Consider the following 23,315-nt stretch of genomic DNA (forward strand, 5'->3'; position numbering starts at 1 on the left):
AAAGGGAGTATCTAACAACTGATAAGCAGGGTATATCATACAATCCTCGGATTAACATGAGTAAATTATACATCTGATGAACTGTTCCTCAACTTATCTTAAAAAAAAATATATTTTTATTTATTACATCATGAAAAACACTTTAAATCTTTTGAATACAATTTTACAAGTCAATTTGTAAGTTATATAATTTGAGAATATCAGTAGGAATAAATTAAACCCCTTATTCAAAAATACACTTTGTGCATCAGTAAGATCATATCAAAACCAATTAATGAACTATACTTCTTTTTAATTCAATAATTTAATAGCACAAAAGGCAAATAATCACAAAAGAATTCTAAAATGTATACCTTCTTACCATTTCTATTTTTGCTATTGTAAAATTTTCCTTGTTTACCAGACCTTTGTTGTTTAATACATGTTGTTTGTTAGAGTACCCATATTTATTCCCAGAACCTTGTCCTCTCTTGCTTTCTCTTTTGTATCCCTCACTCCTTGTTGCCTGTGTTAAAACATATTGAACAAATATTATTATGATTAAGACCAGAGCTCTTTCCTTCATTTTATGAAGGCCTTAGAAATACCTTGGCTGGAGTTTGTAGTTGTCCTTCTTTTCTGCTTTAGCTTTCATCACCCAACATTACTATTCTTTCACTTCCCACTTCTGTGCTGATGTCATTCATATTACTGCTCTTTCAAAAATAAATAGTGTTGTTTTTGTTGTCCTTTAAGTCCTTTCCCAATTTCTTCTTTATCTGTTTGAGCAACTGTTTGTCATTGTTATTATTGTTATTTAACATCTGTAAGATGACACCATCCATATTTTCCAGTTGCATTTTCATAAGGGACCATTTTATTCTCTATGCTGCATCCTTATTTCACCCTCTAACATCTCTTGCTTATTAACTTCTCAAACATTTTGCATCTTAACCCACTCTGTAGCACAATTATGTGCTGCCTGTATCCATTCTTTTATTGACACTTCATCTCAGTAGCATGGTCAGGGTGGGTCAAAAGGGAAAATCACCCCAGGCACTGACTTTTCTAGGGCACATTCTGTGTTAAAGAAATGAATATTATTTATTTATTGATTTATTTTGCATATTACTTTGTTATTATTAGTTCCCTTTAAGGGAAACAGAAAGTAAATGCAACCATGTCCTTCACAGATGCCCAAGGCACTCTAGCGTGCTTCCTGCTCCCTTTTATGTCATCATGCATTGGCACTACCTGAAAGATTTGTGGCTGACTGCAGTGGTGGAGGACCAGTGCAGAGAAAGTAATCACAAGGGCTTTATCTTTGGCATGCACAGTGAGGTGCAATTTGTACTTACCTTTTTGTTTAAATAAATAATTTGCTGTTGGTATACTACCATAATTTAGAAAAAAAATAGCCTTGGGCTTAGGCTTGGCTTGGCTAGTTGCTGGCTTTGTTGAGACTAACAGTACTACAGTACTGTTTGTTCCAGACCAACAGTCAGATACAAGCTGCAACCATTCCAGCAACAACCTGCTGGTGTTTTATTACCTGTTATAGGTGCTGAGGGCCTGCCTTTCCATTAGAGAGAATGAACTTCATGATTACCATGTGTTTCATTTTGTGTAGATGCTGTTGGTAAGAAGCAAAAGGACTGCTATAGTGTCATTGCCTTTATGAAATGTGTGCTGCTTTTCACAAAGGAGGAAATAAATAATTTTAAATACCACTCTTGTAAACTTAAAAAGCTGTTAGATGAATAGGTTTTGTGTTAATGTGTTACATGCACTTTCTGCAGAATTGGAGTCCACACTTGCAACTCAAATGTCTGTCATTATTTAATGTAACTCTGATCAGTAATAGTGGTGGGACAATGACCAAGAACAGATTTTAAATATTGCTTTTATAAACAAAGAAAGTTGCTAGAATAACACAATTTGTGTTAGCAGGCATTTTCTGAAGGATGTGGAGTTTGAAACACAACTCTACGACATTATTTAGTGACTTGTTCACTACAATGATGGTGAGGGACAAAGGCCAAAAATAGGGATGGATTTTAAATATTGCTCTTAGGAAGTTAGAAAGCTGCAGCCTGTTAGAATTAACAGGTTTTGTGTTAGTATACATTTTCTGAAGGATAGGTTGTGTCTGTCATTATTGACTTTCAGTTTTCAGTGCTTTGTCAGAAAACCACAAATTGTATGTGCTACAGATGAAAAATGAGGCAGAAATCTGGGCATTCTGCAGAAATTTGGATAGTTGAGAGATGTGGTGGACTGACTGGAGTGGTGGATATATCAAATTAAAATGCAGTTTGGATTATTGGACAATGTCAATGACACACAGGACTAATATTTTAAGTGCCCCTGAATTGTTCATGTCTGATTATTATTTATGGATTTGTTTACCTATAAGTAAGTCCAGCCCAAAATCTGAATATCAGTTGAGTAGTGGACAAAACTGTTGGTGGACTGTAATGTAATGTATAAATGCAGTTTGTCTGTGCACACAACCAAATTACCTTTTTTAGAGAAACAGGGGGTGAATTTTATTTAATAAATAATGACAGTAATTAGAATTACAATGCACTTCGTTATGTCCGAAAAAGTTTTAGACAGGCAAGCTCTAGCCACCCCAAGGGACCTAGACAGCTATAAATTTACACATACTGCAGAGAGGAAAATCCTGAGCATATCTGAACAATCCCATCTTGGTTTGTGATTTATCTTTATTGTCAAAAAGAAGTGCAACTTTTGTCTGGCTTGTAGAACGTGCATGGTCAGAACAACTTAATGTATTTTATTTAGTTGTATATTGCTGGTGTGATTTTTTTGTCATAGAATTTTAGATTTTTTGTCATTTGTGGTGAATTTACAATAAAGTTTTTGGCTATCTTATTCTCTCTCCTAGGACTTTGCTCTCTTTGTTGGTTTATTCGGTATTGGTGGAGAGCTTTCGCACTTTTTCTTGGTTGGTTGTGGTTTGCTGTGCTATGGAGAGGGAATCCTCACCTAATGTTATGGGAAGTGATGATTTGGGCCAGTCCCGGAAGTTAATTGGACAGTTAACAGAACTTATAGATTTGCTGACACCTCTTTGTCATACCCTTGTGGCAACGAATTTTCAAGCGTTTCAATCTGCAGGAAGTGGTACTGGGGGACTGAATACTCAGAAGCACAAGAGGAAAAGGGAGCTTATTGGTGCTGAATTGGATGCCGGCGACCCTGAAGAACAGAAAGGTGGAAGTTTTAACCCTGCAGCAATGCCAAGAATATTTTGTGGTGTCAGTCCTGATAAAGGAATGAATTTAAATGGCCCTAACACACAGAATATGGGTCGATTTAACCCAGGTACTGTAAATTTTCTTAGACCCATTGAGACAAATGAATGGTTGAAAGTGAAGTACTGTTTTAAGATTGATTGTGGAGGCCCCCAGAGGTCTATGAACACTGATTTATATGGCAAAAAACTTGATAACATCTCTAAATTGATGTACAAATACAAAACGTTGGACATAGAAAATGCTTATCTGATGGAATGTATTAATAGGAACATTGTTCCGAAGGGTTTAAGAATATGGAAATACCCTAACAATGTTCAAATGGGCTCAATTTTTCATAAAGAATTGATGGAACTATTTAATAAATGTGGTTTAGATATTTTAAAGTTGATTATTAAAGAAAATAATAGGAATTTAGAAATTGTGCAGAACGAGATTGATGAATTGGATGTATTCATTAAGGAAGACCTTATTTTGGGATTGGGGACGAGAAAGAAAAGTATTTTAAATTAAGAGAAGGAACTGATGATAAATGCAAAGGTTTAATAAAAAGGAAAATGGAAAAATTAAAACGAGACATGCATGATTTTGAAAATAATGTTAGTTATCCGAAGCTCCCACTTTCACACACCAATAACAACTACAAAAAAGTATCTAGAAAGAGGCAAGGACCTTTACAGGATCAATTTACAGAAGGGTGGGCTGAATATGATTATAATAATGAATTTCCCCCATTAGAAGGGGAAAACAGGCCCCTTGTTCAACAGGAGCATTACAATGGAAATATTCGAATGAGGGAGGGAGAAGGGGAAGGGGGAGATATTGACAGAATATACCCCGGACCCAGTAGTGGATGACACACGACAAGCTATAGAAGTGGTAGGATGTAAAAACACATTAAATGGCTTTACTATTTACCTTAGTAGTGTCCCTTTGGAAAAGGAACATTTCAGTTTGTTAGAAATGGGCTTCAAATTCATTTCTTATGTCAAAGGTGATTTGACTAAAACTCTTCTAGATATTAAATTGTTCCTAAGAAAAATTAACATGGAAATGTTATAATTTAAAGAGGGTAAAAACAACATGAAGGGTGACAATCAAGTTTTAACAAAGAAATCTATATTTAACCCCCCTATTCATCCTCAATTAAAAATTTAGAAGGGGTAATAGAAAGAGAAGTTAGAAAAGCACAAAAAAGAACAACATTTAAAATGAACCTTGACGGAGAAGAGAAAACAATTCTGGATGAGTTAAAATTTAATCAAAATGTAAGAATAATGAAACCAGATAAGGGTGGATGGGTTGTCTTTATGGATCTTATTTTGTATGAAGGAAAAATGAACCAAATACTTAGAGACGAAAACAAATATTCTGTTGTCTCTAAGAATGAAATACATCTGGCTTACAGAAGAATAGACATGGCATTAGAGGAAATGGTAAATGAAGGCACTTTGGAAGGTAAAATGCTTTCTTATTTGAAGGGTGAAAAGCCAAAGATACATGTAATATTTGGTATCCCAAAGATCCATAAAGACATAATGGACCCACCGTTAAGACCCATTGTATCTGCAGATGGTTCAAAAACTACACCTTTAGCAAAATATGTTGATATTAAAACTAAACATATTTGGGTGAATAAAGAAGTCATATTAAGAGATTCTTGGGACCTGTTAAGGGAGATTACACTGGAATTAAATACTGAGGATTTATTATTTGTCACAATAGATATTGTGGATCTTTTTTCCTCTATACCATATGTAACAGGTATGAAAATGTTTGAGGATGAGGTGTTTCAGGATAAAAATTTAACTCATAGAGAAAAGGTGGTTTGCACAAGCTTGATGGAAATGGTCTTAAAATACAATTTTTTGCTTTACAATGTGGAATTTTTTCAGCAAATCCAAGGAGTGGCCATGGGTGCGGCTTGTGCACCCACTTTTGCTAACCTTGTCCTAGCTAACTGGGAAGAAACATACATCCTCGACTCAAGCTTCTCTAGAAGTTGGAGCTTATATAGGAGATTTTTAGATGATATCATAATCTTTTGGACAGGGGGTATGGATAGATTTGAAGAATTTATGGACTACATTAATGGGACTACTGACTTTCTTAGGTTTACACATAAAATTTCTGAAAATAATATTCAGTATTTAGATTTAGAAATATATATGTTAAACAACTTTCTAGAAACTAAAGTATTCAGGAAACTCACTTATTGTAATTCATATTTACATTTTAACAGCGCACACCCTGCCCACTGTAAAAGAAATATTGTGAAAGGACAATTTTTTAGAGGATCACGGATGACTAGTAATATTGATGATTTTATCAAGGAGTGTGATTTATTGGAAAAAATGTTTCTGGAAAGGAAATATCCTAAATATTTTATTAAAAATATAAGACTTGAAGTAGAAAAAGGTAGATTAGATAGATATAAGCCCATTTTAGGAGAAAAGGAGGTTAATAAAAATTATGAGTTAGGAACGAAAGGAATAGATTCTAACAGGGAATATCAGCAAGCCCTTATTCTGGAATATAATGCATTAAATAATAACACTAGGATAATATTCCAGAAAGAATGGGAAAAGTTTATTTCCCTTACAGACTTAGAAGGCCTCCCTGAGAGTACACCTAAGATAGTTTTTAGGAATTCCGCTAGTATAAAAGGCATTTTAGAAAGTAGGAAGGACCATCACAAAAAGGGTGGAATGAGTCAGAGAAGAAAAATGGGTACCTATAGATGTGGGAAGTGTAATCAGTGTGAATACATTATAAATGAAGACATTTTTTTTAGAAAGTAGAGGGAGGTGGCTAAGTAGCAAAGGTTTTTTAAATTGTGAATCCAGGGGTTTAGTGTATCTTGCCACATGTGAAATGTGTAACTCCTTTTATGTGGGCAAAATGGAGAGAACCCTCAAGAGAAGAATATATGAGCACATTTATGATATAACAAAAGGGAAAGAGACAAATGCCCTATATAAACATTCTAAGATATGTGAGGGTTATAAATTTCATTTTTTTTATTAGAACAAATTAAAAGTGATATCAGAGGAGGCCCTTGGGAGAACACAATAGGTTATAAGGAACTATGGTGGCAAATAACCTTGAAAGCAAACAAAACCCCTGGTTTAAATGAGTATGTATCCATTCTTCCACTCCTAAAATTAAGAGCAGTGAAGCTATAAGAATTGTAATAAAGATGATGTCATATCCAGAAATAACAGAAGGTTGCACTGCTGGTTCGGGGATTACACTTTCTTTAAACAGAAGAATGCTTTAAGTTTTATAAGCTATTTAACTTATGTGTTTTTTATTTAATTATTCATTTTTTAATATGGCGTTTTTAAGAGACTTTTGATTGACATCATGACATGAATAGTAATTTAGACATTTAAAAATTTGTTTTACTAAATATGATAAAGTTTTAAGAGGAAGTGAGGTAATATTGATTATTATTATTAATGAGCCCAATGAAGTATGATTTGTTTATTCAAAATGAAAAGTTTGATTCTATTGGTCAAAGGTTTTAATGATTTGTATAAAGGTGTTTGATGATTGCAAATTTATATATCTGATGAAGTCCAGTTAATAGGATGAAAATGCGAGTGTGGTAAAGGCATTCATGCTATTGTCGTTTGTGGCAAATTTACAATAAAGTTTTTGGCTATCTTATTCTCTCTCCTAGCACTTTGCTCTCTTTGTTGGTTTCTTCGGTATTGGTGGAGAGCTTTCGGACTTTTTCTTGTTTTTTTGTCATAGAAGTTGATTTAAGTTCTCTTTGAATTCTCTGGTTACTGATTTTGATCTTTTCTTTTGTAATATTGTTTTCATTTGTAGCTGAATATGGATATGGATTCCTTAAATGAGTATGCAATTAACGATTTGCTAATGCACAAATATCTTGTACAGTGTAATAAATGCTATGCGTATTTAAAGGTAACAGCTGATAACACTGGTGATCTGTGTTCCTCGTGTCAAATGTTGGATGATTTGTTTACCATTGTTAGAAGTAAATCTAGACTTAATGACGATCATTGCACTTGTGCAATTGGCATGGCTTGGAGAACTGCTGTCACATATATTAATGACTGGACTGATGAACTAAATAATACTAGGCATAGAACAAATAGAACACATTTAGGAAATTATGCATCTATTTTCTGCAAAGATCATTCAACCCCTATGAAACAAAATGATGATGTTGACAGCTTTAGAATTCTGGATGCAAGTATTCAGCAATCTGAGGATCTGGTTTATTTAGAAGGAAACAAAAAAAGAAAGAAAGAAAGATGTTCACAATAAATAACAAGGAAGAAAAAGAAACTGACTAATGACTAAAGGAAAGAGAATATGTAGTAAAAAGGATTCTGCTTTGTTATGTAACACACTGGTGACAGGGAATGAAGATATTTTTCTGTCAGAAAACCTTCAGTCTACAGAAAAAGGCATCACCTTTCCAATGGAGAAGGTAGAAAAAAGAGGCAATGAGCAGGTGAAAATGAAGAAATCAAAATTGAACATGGAAGGATTGAAGAAAATAACTGTAAGAAAAAAGAGGAGAAAGACAGATGCTGAGTACATCACTCAAGCTGTGGATATACAACACCAGCTGAATGAGAATTTAATGCACAATGAAAACAGTGGTATTAATATGACTAATAGCGATGAAGCTCTATCCTTCATAACAATTGATAGCGCCAATATTACTAGAAGCTGAAGATTCTTCAAAGCTGGCCAGCAAAGATATTCTTGCAATTGGAGATTCAATTATTAGAGGAACTGATACATATATTTACAGAGATAATAATGGAAATCAAATGGTGTTATGCTTGCCAGGAGCAAAAATAGAAGATGGGAGACAAGCCTAGGAATGTGTTAATGCTTTTATTTAATTAAAATTCATAGTTAATATGTTTTTATTCATGTTGGCACAAATGATGTCACCTGCAAGGATTCTCTGACTATTAGTAAAGAACAGACGGCCCTCTTAGATAGCATTGCTTGTACTGGTATTAGGATATATTTTTCACAAGTCACCTGTAGAAAGGATAGTCAGGTCACTGTGAATGAAAAGATTTTTTGGGGTAAGTACCTACATGGAAAAAAATGTCCTGTTTTAAAAAATGGAAATATGTAGAGCATCCAAGCCTTGTTTTGGGCACACATATGTTCAGACAGGATGGTGTGCATTTGTCTAGATCAGGAAGAGAATTTTTGCAACAGATATTTTGCAATATTTGGCAAACACTAGGCAGGAATTTTGCCATGTCGAAAATTTAACAGCCCACAGATAGCAACATTTGATGCCTCTCTGATAGTTGTTAATGCTAGGAGCATTAATAATAAAGTTATTTTATTAGACAATTTGCTACATTCCCACAAGACTGATGTTGTTATTGTTTGTGAAACATGGTTAAAGAACAAGGACTGGAAACCAGTTCTGTCAGGGTATAATGTTTTTACTGTAACAGACATTCTAATAAAAAAATTTGGTGGCGGTGTTATGATAGGGATTAAAGATAGCTATGAGACTTGTGATTATTACATGTTCAGTGATAACATCAACACTATAGACTATGTAACTGTGACAATAAAGACAGCCCTGGAACATGTAACAATTGTTGGAGTGTATAGACTACCAAAGTCAAGTGCAGATGACCTAGACGAAGTCACACATTTCTTGCATGAAACACAAGAGAGAAGAATAATATTAGCTGGGGACTTAAATTTACCAGAAACAGAAAGGAATAATATTGATTCTACAACATTAGTAAGGAAATTATTCACAGCGTATATTCAGGAACAGCAATTACTTCAGATTGTAACATACTAGACATTGTTTATGTTCCCAAAGAAATTACTATAACTTCAAGTCAAGTTTTACCACTGTTGATGTGTAGTGATCATGGGGTTATAGAGGTTAATTTGTTGCTAAATAATTCTGCCAAACTGAAATCTAAGCCAGTGCACAGGTTTATTACAGATTATATGGAAGCAAAACAGTCACTGTGTAAAACTAACTGGAGTGAGGTGTTGAGTGGAAAAACTGCAGCTGGAATTTGGAAAGCTTTGAAAGAGAAATTGAGTGCAAAAAGTAAAAAAAAATGTGACATCAGGATCTAGGCATACAACATCAGGCGGATATATTTCAATAAGGACAAGGTATCTGATTAAGGTGAGAGACAAAAAATATAAAAAATGGAAGAGCAGTTGAACTACAACTGAAATAAACAAGCTGGACAAACAGATTAAGGATAGTGTGAGACAAGATCAAGAAAAATTTGAAGAATATTTATATAAAGATATTGAGCATAATAGGAAATCTTTTTATAGATACATAAGATGCGGAAGGAGTATAGACACACAAATTGATAAACTGTGTGCAGATTCTAAAATGTATTCTCAGACACAACAGATTATATTTACAAAATCTTATGCAAATAATACACCAAGCAGGAAACCAGTAAAAGCAAAGACTCCACGGCTCAGAAGCTGAAATATTTATTCCACTGTGCAATCCGTTCGACTCAGCACAGATGCCTAAAACAGTTAGCAGCAGCAAACAACCAAATGTTGACGCAAAACTTCCAAATGCAATAAAATACTTTCACAGTTAAGCGCTTTCACCTAACAGAATGTCAGGCTTCCTCAGAACAAATTAATAATTTTCAAAGTCCCCTATAAATGTAACCAGCAAATTCAAAACGACCAGTAACAATTGACTTCAATCAGCCCTAAACACACTTTTAAAAGAACATACCCATAATCCCCGACTATCAATAAGAAAATTTATATAAGAAAAGACATATAAGAAAATACATATAAAAATAGTAACATATAGTACCTTAAAACTGTTCAATCCACTTTTAAATTGTTTAAATAAATCAATATTATCTGTAATACCATTAACCCAATAATGAACTGCTTTGCGACTGTCACCTTTATAATTTTGCTGATCTCAATTTAAGGACACTACTAAATAAACCACCTCTAAGATATTGCATGTATGATATCCATTACTTTTGACCCTGTAGTTCCTTGCTGTTAATATCACCTCATCTTTATAAATAATATGCTTACACTGATTGCGCATTCCGCATTTATAGGTACCCACCTTATTTTTTACTTTATTGTGGTTAACAATACCCCTTTTAAACCTTTCCTTTAAGTTCATATCCCTCCTTATAATAAATTGGGGTATATCAGGTACAAGATTCTTAATTTCATCCTATAATTTAAAAATTCCCCAGTGTCTCCTAATAATCCCCTCTATCTCTGTAGAGGTGGTAGAGTACATGTGAATAAAGGCAGTTTCATATTCTACCTGAGTGATATTGTGTTTAACTTCTGAATTACCACCTTTTCCCAACAGTGGACCATACTTAACTTCCCTATCTCAAACCACTTCATCAATTAAACCATTCACCAAACTTAATGGATATTCCCTCTGTATAAACAGTCCCTTAATAAATTTCAATTCCTGGTGTAATATCAGGGATTCACTGCACATTCTTGAAACTCTAATTAGCTGCCCGTTAACAATACCCTTCTTCTGGAAATTGGGGTGTCCACTCCCATAGTGTAAATATGAGTTGAGAAATGTGTGTTTCCTAAATATTCTTGACTGAAAACAATTATTTCCTGAATCCTTATATAACATCACATCCAAATATTTTATTTCCTCCAAAGAGACTATATGTGTAAATCTCAAAAAGGTGGTTGTATTAATATAAGTCAGAAAAGAAGTCAACTCGTCCAATGACCCCTGCCAAAGCAAACAAATATCATCCAGAAATCCAGTATAATAAGTTATTTTCCTGTACCATTCAGTATTTATAATATACTTCTTTTCCCAAAAATATAGTACCAATTAAAAAATAGGGAGGTGCAAGCCACCCCCATAGCCACTCCACATTCCTGCCTGTAATATTCACCATTGAAAACCATGTCATTATTTGTCAATATTGTTTCCATAAATTCAATAATCATATTGATCATATTAGCATCCAAATACTTAGCTTCAGATAATATCTCTTGAAACCGCTCCAAGCCTATATTGTATGGAATGCTAGGAAATAATTCCACTACATCCACTATCACCAAATACACTGTATTACTGTATTTGTCCCCTGTGATATTTCTTAGAAAATCCCAGGAATCCTTGGTAATGTGTTTTAAGGATGCCAGTAACTTTTTCAAATGATGGTCCACAAATACGGCCAAAGGTTCCATTATAGAATAGGCCCATGATACTACAGGCCTAAAAGCTAGATTTTCAATACGTTTGTGTGTTTTGGGTATTCCAAATATTTTTGGAATACGTGGTTTCTCCACATGTAAAAATGTTATAAATTTTTGTCCAATGCACCTTGTAACAGGTGGTCCTTTAAATAGGAATGATTTTTGGCATATGCAGTATTTATTTCATTCTTAAATGCTATACTGTATTTTGCCTCATCATTCAAAATTTCAAACATCTTTGCTTCATAATCTATCATGTACATTAACAAAACCCCACCCCCCCTTATCAGGTTTCATTATCCTGCATTTATTATGACATAGTTTATCTATCAAATCCTCCTCAGCCTTGATTAAGTTCTTCACTGCATTCTTTTTCATATTTAATTTCCTAATGTCTTTTTCTACAAGTTCTTCAAAAACCTTCAAAACTGGGTTAAGTGGGAGATTAAAGGTGCTTGTTCTCCCCAAAACTTGCTTATCCCTTCTTGTCCATTTAAATATCAAGTTTAGATGTAACTTTCTCAAAAACATTTTGAGATCCACTAAGGTATTTACCACACTCAAAAGCCTGTTAGGTACAAACTGAAAACCCTTAGTGAACATGGTAAAATACTCATTAGTGATCTCTAAATCAGTGTAGTTGAAAATATTAAAGTCACCTTTTGTAGCTTTTTTACCCCTTCAGTAATAATACTCTTATTTGAAGCTTCTGTACCTTTTAATGTTATATGTATTACCTTCTCCCTTGACTGTTGTTCCTCATAAAATTCCTGTTGTTGTTGCTCCATCCTCTTCCCCTGCTCCCCTCCCTTGTATTTGATTGTACTGATTGTAGTTGCTGACTTGTCCCTGTTTCTGTGCAATTCTTTCACTTCTTCTCAATGGGGGTTCTTCTAAAGGGTGGGTATGGGTACTATTGGAAACTCAATTTTCTTGAACAAATACCTCCTCATTCACATTCCCCCCTTCACCTAAACCATATTTAAAGGTTTTCTTTGGGGGTGAGTATGCTTTCCCTTCCTTATATTCCACTAAATCCCTTTACAGTTTTTTTTACTTTTCTAATTAACATATTATCACAGTGTAAATCAATTTCTTTAAATGCAGCATTATACTTCAGTTTTTCAACATTGAAAAGACAGTCTATAGTGATTCTGTTACGCAAAACGTTGACCTCTTTCATCACAGTCTCCCTTTGCTGTCCGTAACTCCTAATCATGAGTTTTAAAAGTTCAATTCCAAATTTGTTGAATAGTTCTAGCAACTCTTTCTGAAAGTTACTGTTTGTTTCAACATTATTAGGGTACTTCAGTACCCTTCCCACTGCCAAACACTCAGTTAATCTATTTCAAGCTGCACTGTTTTTAGAGTCAAGTGTTTCTTTTTAAATAGGTGCCCGAATGTCTCATGTACTTGTGGTCTGTCCTCTGTAAAATTAAATCTCCTCCCAGTCCAGTTTTCAAACGTAAAATCTATTCGTTCATCTCATGGCTGTTACCAACTTGATTCAGAGCTGTAGCAGCATTCGCTGATTGCGAAAGCATATCCACCAGTTGACGATCACCTCCCTCCTCTGTTCAGCTACCAACTGATTGGTCAACAAACTTGGAACACCAATGACATCATGTAGTTGTTGCTGGTTACCTGGCTACCCAGAACCTCCATTCCTCATTAGTATAGTTTAGTTCGACGCAATGTGGGTCAAAATCTCTAACATTTTATTGCATTCTCCTCTAGTAACAGGGGAATTAATGTCAATATCCTCTTGATCTTTAAAATCATTAGGTGTGTCTTTCAAAAACAAACTGTCCGCTCCCTAGGTCATGGTGCCAAAAAACAAGACCAACAATACACCAAGCAGGAAACCAGTAAAAGCAAAGACTCCATGGCTCAGAAGCTGAAATATTTATTCCACTGTGCAGTCCGTTCAACTCAGCACAGATACATAAAACAGTAAGCAACAGTAAACAACCAAAAGTTGAAGCAAAACTACAAAATGCAATAAAATACTTTCACAGTTAAGCGCTTTCACCTAACAGAATGTCAGGCTTCCTCAGATCAAACAATTGCTTCAGATTGCAGAAAAAATAACCAGGGGATGAAACATATTAGACATTGTTTATGTTCCCAAAGAAATTCCTGTAACTTCAAGTCAGGTTTTACCACTCTTGATATGCAGTGATCATGGGGTTATAAAGTTTAATTTGTTGCTAGATAATTCTGCCAAACTGAAATCTACGCCAATGCACAGAAGGTTAATTACAGATTATATGGAAGCAAAACAGTCACTATGTAAAACTAACTAGAGTGAGGTGTTCAGTGGAAAAACTGCAGATGGAACGTGGAAAGATTTGAAAGAGAAATTGTTTGAGTGCAAAAAAAAAAGTTTAACATCAAGATCTAGGCATACAACATCAGGCGGATATATTTCCATAAGGACAAGGTATCTGATTAAGGTGAGATACAAAAAATATAAGAAATGGAAGATCGGTCGAAATACAACTTTGAAAACTGAAGTAAACAAGCTGGACAAACAGATTAAGGATAGTGTGAGACAAGACAAGAACAATTTGAAGAACATTTATATATAGATATTGAGCATAATAGGAAACCTTTTTATAGATACATAAGATGTGGAAGGAGTAAAGATACACAAATTCATAAACTGTGTGCAGATTCTAAAATGTATTCTCAGACACAACAGATTATAGATATATTTACAAAATTTTATGCAAAAATGTTTGGCTCCACAAAAAGGGTGGTAAATTGTCCTAGTGACATCCAGGTAACCCCAGATACTGGAATCAAATTTGATTATATTGAAAAAGAACTGCACAAACTGGATCCAAACAAAGCACAGGGAGGACACAGAATTAGTAACAATGACGTGAGAACACTTCACCAAGAACTTACAGAACCATTATATCAATTATTTACTAGATCATATAAATATGGGGAGATTCCTCAAGATTGGAGACATGCACTTACTAAACCTGTTTTTAAGGGAAAGGGAAGTAGGACAAACCCAGAGTCATATAGACCCTTAAGTCTACTTCCATGTTGTGGAAAAATAATGGGAATGGTAATATTAAATAAATTATTGTCAGAACTGACTAGTTTGGGACGCAAAACCATATATCAGCATGCATATGTTGAAAACAGATCTATTACCACCAGTAACATAATGTTCTATAACAATATAATAACAGCTATGAATGAAAAATTGTGTTGTGATGTAATTTATGTAGATTTAACTTCAGGATTTGACAGGGTCATATACATAACACTGATCAAAAAATTAGTGCAACTAGGTGTTGTTGTACTGTTGATAAGATGGATAGCTGCATGGCTTACAAATAGGACATGGCAAGTATCATACAGCAACTGGACAGGCAAAATCCTTGGTTAGATTCAGGGTGTCCCACAGGGCTCTGTCCTAGGCCTGTACTTGTTTAGATTGTATCTCTCAGACCTAACTTTTTCATCTGAGGTGTCCTACAGTCTATATGCAGAAGACCTGAAATTGGGTAAACTGATTACATATGTTATAGATAAGGCATGTCTACAAAATAACTTGACTAAATTGACTATTTGGGCAAAGGAGAATAATATGCTGATAAATACATAAAAACTAAGCATATGAGATTTGGTAGGCATAAATTGAAAGGTGAGTATTTAATACAGCACACAATGATTGAAACTGTAGACTCATTTAAGGACCTAGGTATATGGGTAGATTCAGCTATGAGTTTTTCTAATCATATCAACCAATTGGTTAATGATAGCTATAGAACTATAGGTTGTATAAAAAGATTTATAAAGTCTAGGAAATAAAAAAAATGAAGTCATTATTTGTTAGTTACATTAGACCCAAACTTGAGTATGGAATAACAATATGGAAACCCTATAAGAAAACAAGCATGAGTAAACTGGAAAGAGTACAGTGGTAATATACCAAGGGTATCCATAGATGTGAACATTTAAGTTATTATGAAAGACTAAAATATCTGAACTTGTACAGTGTCTCTTACAGATATCTAAGAGGAGATCTTGTTCAGGTATATAGGGTATTTAGGGACAACTACGTCTGGGAATGTTTGGGGTTAACAAAAAGTACTAGAGAATCATCAGATAACCTGTGTAGAAGATTCTATAGGAATGTGAAGTGAACTAATTGGTTCTCTGACAGAGTAGTTAATGCATGGAACAGACTAGCAAATTACATTAAAGCAAGTACTAGTTTAGATATGTTTAAAAACAGCCTGGATACCTATTATGGGAACAAGGGTTTTGGTATATTGTCAAGCAAGAAGGGCATTAATGCCAGTGCTTAAAATATTTGTATGTATGTATGTATGTATGTTTGCAGCACACTAAGTAAGTCATCATTCATGTACTTGCCTAAGTAAGTTGCCTTTTGGGACACAATGACTCACAACAGCAACATCCATGGAGGATTACACATGCAAAATATCAGCAATGCACACCTTGGAATGCCTACCTTCATTGCTCGCATATGCCATACATTGCTACTTTTTGTATGTAGCACAGTAGGCAAACTCTAATGTTTTATGCTGTTGCTGGCACTTGGACTGTATCTGCAAATAGATGTGGATAGTGCTGAATTCTGAATTGCTAGATTGATGGTATAGGCTAATATCTGAATAAGGTGTGTTAATTTCATTTACCATGTGTTTTATTTGGATCTGAAAAAAGGGGGCAGAAAAATCAAGTAACATCTGAACGTTAGATTATTTATGTACATAGACAACATTCTCTATCTAGCAACTTGGTTGTTGTACAACAGCATCTTCCATAGCAATGGCAATTAAATTTCAGTAAACATTGACCCACTGACAAACTACATACATAGAAGTTCTAACAAACCAGACATATGTACAGTTATGTAACTGGAATGTAAAAGGGAGAATAAAGTTAAAGAAGAAGGAGAAGTGCTGGAGTAGTTGCTAGGTTAGGGGAGGCAATAGACACCTCCAAGATAAAAGATGAAAGAAAGCGATGACTATGTGTAATCAGTGGGTTTAGAGTACTAATGGTGTAGTAAGCTCAATGACAGTTTAGGATGAGTGAGATAATCAGGCGTATCAGGTATATGGGAGGAAATAAATAAAGAAAGGTACTATGTACTTGGAGAAATGTTCATGATATGTCTTTTAGATGGATGGGAGCATTTAAACTGTTTTAATAAGTATTGTTTGCCCGGTGGCCTGAACTCAGGGAGTAGTTTGGATGATTAGTTAAATCAGGAGTTAAAGGAGTAACTCTGAAAATACATTAAACTGCCTGTAAAACCTCCCATTTGGACTTGCTTTTGAACCTCATAGTCACTTATTTTTGTGAAAAGTTGTTGTCAAGGTGTTTTTTCCTATCCCTGTTAAAAAAATGAGGCCAAATATAGGTCTTGCCCTGGGTTCCAAATGACCAAGTTAACCCTCTGCTCCATCTCAAACTCTGAAGTATTATAAAAAGATGAACTGGGAGTTTTAAATGCCCTTAGACAGACCTTTGATTATTATTAATGCTGTTATTGCTGCTTACAAAATCCATTTTAAGACCTTGAATCTAAGGTATGTGATGACTACTATAAATATTATATTAAACAGATTTTATTTTATATTTCTTTAGTAATGTTTATTATTCTAAATATATGAAGATTTCTTCAAATTGTGAGGATATAACACGATTTTAACCAACGCAGGAGGGAGCAAATATAAGAGCTCCATTAGACGTTTTGATTTTGATTTCCATTTTCTAGTAAATGCTTATTTGGCAGTCATTAGTATCAAACTTAATAAGGCCTTGCCATGTCTAAGCAGTTTAAAAACAACTGTAACTGAAGTATTTAATATTGTAAAGGAGATTAAAGAACTAGCGATAGGATGTTTAGAAAATTGTAGGAACAAATTACATAGAAATAAATGGTATGTGTAGGAACAAAACATGCAGGATAACTTTCAGGAGCAGTAGGAGTGAGATTTAACACAAGGCAGGAGTTTTTTTTTTAAACAAGAAAAAATCTTTATTTAATTATCACTTATGATTTAAGCAATCATTCATTTATATGTATTTATTTATTTAAGTTTGATGACCGGGGAAGTCCACTGGGCTGTAACAAGCCCATTTTCAGTGGAGGTCCAGGGAGAAAAACCCCAAGATTTTGCAGTTACAATGTTACATGTTACAAAAGGCAATAGTATGTACAGAAATTTTAAAACATTTACAGAAGAATAAGCAATTTGTCATAAGATCATAGCGTACATTTAAACATATGGCTACTAACCCTTTTAAGGTAGGTAGACTAAACATTTACAGAATAAATAAACATTTTGTCAAAGATCTTACCAAGTAAAATTTATAAAACATACAGCTGCTAGGTCTTAACAAATTAGGTGAAAGAAATTTTGTGAGGAGAAAGTACCAGTTTATGTGTAAAGGAGAGCATAGTAAATTGGACAGTAGAGAGAAAATTCAGTCCCTGGTAGGGGACAGAAAGTTTTAGGTAGAGATGAAGCAATAGTAGTAGTAGTAGTTAAATTGGTGATGATTTCAGTGCAGGGTTATGAGACAGGTGGTTTAGAGGGGTTTATGTTGGAGCGTGACATGGGCATTCCCATTTAGCTGATAGATGAAAGAAAAGTTGAGATTTGAAATTCATATGGTTAGGTAGGTTGCGTAGGTGAGAGGGGAGAGAGTTCCACTGTTTAGCTAAGGAGTAAGACATTAGTAGTTGGCCAGGTGGTCATGCTGGTTTGTGGACCTGAAGGAAATTTTGGTTTTTGGATCTGAGTGAGCAGTTGGGTAGATAGGTTTTTTAAGGAAGTAGGGAGAGATGGGCAGTCTGCAGGTTTAAAGATGAGCTTTTGGGCAATGACGAGTTGTAGGCAACTGAGATAGTTGGGTAGTTCAAGCCAGTTGAGGGTGAGGAGGGAGTGGCAGTGGTGGGATGAGTTCTTTAAATTGGTAACAAATTTGCAGATTTTGTGGTAGCAGGATTCAAATTTGGATCGTAGGCCAAGTTGGAGATTGGTGAACAGAGGGGCACCATACATAAGGGAGGGGAGCAGGAAGGTGGATGCAAGGGTTTGACATGTAGAAGGGCTGAGGAAGTGGTGGTGCCTGCAGAGGAGACCTAACTTCTGGTGGGTTTTCTTGATTGCATAGTGGATGTGGGTATCAAATTTTAGTTCTTCATCAGTGATGATGCCAAGAAGTTTGGGTCTGTATGGTGAAGGAGGTTTTGTCAATAAAGGAGTTTTTGGTAGGGGAAAAAATCATTAGTTTGGTTTTATTTGCATTTAGAGCCAGATGGTTGGACTTCATTCAGGTTTCAGGTGTGGAGAAGGCTAGTTGGGTTTTTGTTAGGATATCAGAGGGGGAGAAGGCTGAGCAGATGATAGTCGAGTTGTCTGCATATTGGATGACAGATGATTCTGGGATGGAGTGGTGAAAGTTGTTAATGAATAGGTTAAATAGTAGAGGGCCAAGAATGGAACCTTGAGAGACATCTGTGGGTGAGGGTAGGAAGGAGGAGGTTGAAATTTTCCATTGGACAGCTTGTTGGTGGTTTGACAGGTAGCTGGAAAACCAGGCAATGGTGGTGGGAGAAAGATGTAGGATAGAGAGTTGGGATATGAGTAAGGTGTGGGAGATGGTGTCAAAGGCCTTTGACAGATCTAGGAATAGTGTAGATACAAATCTGCCTGAGTCATGTTCCTGGTTGATGGTTTCTAGAAAGGAGAGAAGGGCAGTCATGGTACTATGGCCAGGGTGGAAGCCGTGTTGAGTAGGGGATAGGAGATTGTTTTGGGCTAGCTGTGTCATGAGTTGTGCTTGGATGGTTTTCTCTAGTATTTTAGAAATGGGGAAAAGGATGGCAATAGGCCTGAGGTTGGTGGTGTCAGTGTTTTTGCTGCCTTTGTGGAGGGGGATGATGTAAGCATGATGCCAGATAGAAGGGATATATGATTCTTGTATGGATCTGTTTATAAGAATATAAATTGGATAGGCAATGCTGTCTGCAGATTGTTTGAGAATGGTGGGTGGAAGATTGTCAGGTGCATCGTGACAGGGTTTGAGTTTGAGGAGAAATCTTTTTATAGTGCTTGTGAGAATGGAAGTAAGGCAGAAGGGTGCGGAGGGAGGTAGGTGTCTGTGGTCATGATTGGTGTAGGAGAGGCTGGGGATAGAAGTGGGATGGTAAGGAGAAAGATAGTTTGGCTATTCAGTCAGTGAAGAATGAGTTGAACTGGGTGGCTGTATCAAGGTTGGAAAGGTTGGGATTTGGGCAGAGGCTTTGTTTCTCACCAGAGTGCAGAATGAATGAGATAGAGTCCCAGAATTTTTTGGGATTAGTTGGTTGCAAGGACTGAAGTTTGGAATAATGTGCTTTGCGGTCTTTATTTTTAGTTTTTTTTGTGGAGTTTTGAAGTTGCTTAAACTCTATAAGGGAGATGAGTTTTTCTGTTTTTGATATTGTTTCCATTTTTTGTCCCTTTGGAGCATGGCTAGGTTAGTCTCTTTAGATAACCATGGGCATGGATTGGTTTTGATGCATTTGTTTCTACGGGGGGCTTGATGGTTGAGGAGGGTTAGGAATGAGTGGTTAAAATAGGATACGGCATCATCTAGTGGAAGTGTTTTTAGAGGGGACCAGTCAGTATGCTTTAGGCATTCCGAGAAAGTTAGAGAGTTGAAAGAGGAGAGGTTGCAGGTTTGCATGTAGACATGTTGTTTTTGTACAGGAGATGGGAGCCGGTCGGCGAATGCTGGTAAATGATCGCTGAGAGGATCAGGTATTGTTCTGGCTTCAGTGATAAGATTAGACTGAGTTGTTAGGATCCAGTCAATGATGGTTCCAGAGGTACCATCTTTATTTGGTCTGGTTGGAGAGTGAATTAGTTGGGAGAAATTATATAGGTTTATTGTGTGGGAAGGGACTTCAGAGTTAATAGTGGTCCAGTTGATGTCAGTATCCCCGGGGATACAGGTTTAATTTTTTATGTTCGAGGAAAACCAGGAGAGGATGTTTTCAAGAGTGATGATGTTATCACCAGGGGGAATATAGAGGGCAGCGAGACATATGGACTTGTTGTTGTTTATTTTTAATAAACCTATTAAAATTTCAGCTGTGGCAAAGGTTAGTATTTTATTGGTGTAGGGAATTATGGTATGGGAAGAGGGGTAGATTATACCTACTCCACCTCCTTTTCTGTGGGCTCTGTCATTGCAAATCATTTGGTATCCTGGTGGTAACATTTCGTTATCTTTTATAAAGGATTTGAGCTAGGTTTCAGAAATGGCGGTTATGTCAGGGTGGTTATGGGAGAGCCAGGCATGGAGGTTAGGGATTTTATTTCTAAGGCTTTGTGCATTAAGTGTAGTGACATGAATGGATTTAGGTTTTGTGGGTTGAGTGGACGGTTTGGTGATATTAATGTTAGAGATGGTTCTAGGGTTAGGGTGGATGTCGCTAGCAAGTGAAAGACAGATATGGTGAAGGAGTAGAGTGAGATAGTATGTTAGGGATGGATAGCAAGGGTTTTGTGAGAGAAGTGATTTTTTGGTAAGACATTTATGAGATAAGTGCAGGGGGATGGAGCAGTGAGTAGTTTATGTTTGAATAGATGGGTTGGGTTAGAGGTGAATAGTTCATGTGAGATGGATGAGTAGGAGGAGGATTGATGATGATGGTAAGATGCAGTAGAGAGTGTATGAGAGGTATGGTAAGGGTTGGGAAACTGTGTGAGATAGGTAAGACAAGAGAGCCAGATTAGTAGGACAAATAAGGTAACAGGGAGTGTTGATATGCAGAGCACTGTGGGAGGAGTAGTGGAGTGTATGGTGAATGTTAAGGTTTACAGGTGGGTGAGGCTTAGTTTAGTTTTATTATGATTGGAGCGGAGTGGGGTGGGGAGGAGTCAGGGAATCTGTAAATGTACAGATAGCAGGGGCACGTGAGATTTGGGGGCAGGGTAAGGGAGCAGAGTGAGCCCGCAGGGCAAACAGAGCAGGTATAGCCAAGAAAGAGTGATTGTCCACAGAAAAAAAAAATAATCAGTGACTGGGACTCAAAAATAGGGATGGAGTTACAGCTATAGAGTAAGTTGCATTATTATTTAATCTTGTTTTATTTGTTTGTTCTTTTTTGCATTTTTCAGCAGGTAAGGAAAGTCAGAGAAATTAGTGGGTATTTCACAGTTCTTTAATATGGGGCAGAAAAAGCAAAAATATGCTGAAATATATACTAGTGGAGACAAGGAAAGTTATACTGTGCGAACGTATGCAATGGTGTATGCTGCCAACTAGTGGTGAAAGGAGATGGTAAACAGAAAAGATAATTTAGTTTGCCAATTAATTCAACTAAACCTAATAAGTTTTATCAGAAGTGATCAGGGGGAGAAAATTTTAAAGCTGGAAAGGGGGATGAGTGGCAACGGACTGCAGTAGGTTGCTATCATGTATGCAAAAGGTAGAGTTACTGTTCTAAAATTATTTACTAGCCACAAGTTATTTAGTTAAGGCTACATACACTGAGGCAGTCCAAGGGTGTCTTCTTTGTTTCAGAAGGGAGGTATTTCTTGGTATTTAATTGCAGAGAGAGAGCGCCCAAGGTAGCAAGCTGTAAAAGAGTGAAAGACAATATTCAGAGATTACAGGGCAAGAAGAGGGGAGGATTGGGTAGAAGGATAAGACAGAAATAGGGAAATACTCCAAAGGAAGGTGAGCCCCTGCAAGTATGGTAGCTACACAGCTCCAAAAAATCCTTGAAAAAAACCAAAAATGTGGAGTCAGCAAACCGTGACAGAAAGATTTATTAACTCATTACAGCTGAGTGACATCTCCAGGTGCTTCTGCAGTTACACCTTACTGCTCCTCTAGGCGTCAGTTATTGCCTGTTCATATTTGAATTAATAATTCCAAACCCATGTTACATACAAGGTATCGAAAAATGTCATCTTGAAGCATACATGATAGCAAACACAATTGTATTGATATATGACCTCTGTCAATGGGTATTTGTTAAAAATGTAAGGTGATAACTTCAATTTTTAAATCCTGAAGCCATGCCCACTAGAGTTAAAGATACACACTCAAAAGAGCTCTACTGGAGGGAATGAGTTAATATAAAATAGGAGAACAAAACAGACCAGTTTTGGCTATGAGTTTATCAAGCCTTCATCAGTGTAGTAAATTATAATTGCAACCATTCTCCTTTTATAGCATATCACCACTAGAGGCTGAATAAGAGAATTGCTTCCATTAATAGATTGCACTAAAAATATTCATTAAGTCCAAGTGGAAATAAAGCACCCAGTTTGATGATCCATTTTTTCTCTTTGTTGTTCAACAATTGATGCCAACCTGATTTATTATTTCTGTTACCCTGTATCTTATCAATAATTGTGAAATTAAAGACTGCATTATGATGTTTCTCAGTGTGTTTATATAAAGCATTTGTTGGTTTCTTAACCCCTATATCACGTTGGTGTTCTGAAATTCTAAATTTAACTAGTCTTGAGGTCTGTCCCACACAGAATGCAGAACAGCTACAAATGGCCATATAGATAAGCCAGTCTGACTGATAATTTGCAAAGAATGAAATATTGAACACTTTTACAGTGGGTACAGTGACCACATGGAAAACAACCCTTCAAAACCCCACCTTCTAATGTTGTCTGTATAGAGTAGATATCAGATGTATGCACATGTTTATAATGACTCATGAATGAGTCATGAGTTTTGCCCATTCTAAAAGAAAAATGACATGTATCATCTAAGATCTCACATAGCTTG

Source organism: Protopterus annectens, chromosome 12.part0 (assembly GCF_019279795.1).
Source record: "Protopterus annectens isolate FY-2018-M chromosome 12.part0, PAN1.0, whole genome shotgun sequence".
NCBI classification, from domain to species: Eukaryota; Metazoa; Chordata; order Ceratodontiformes; family Protopteridae; genus Protopterus; species Protopterus annectens.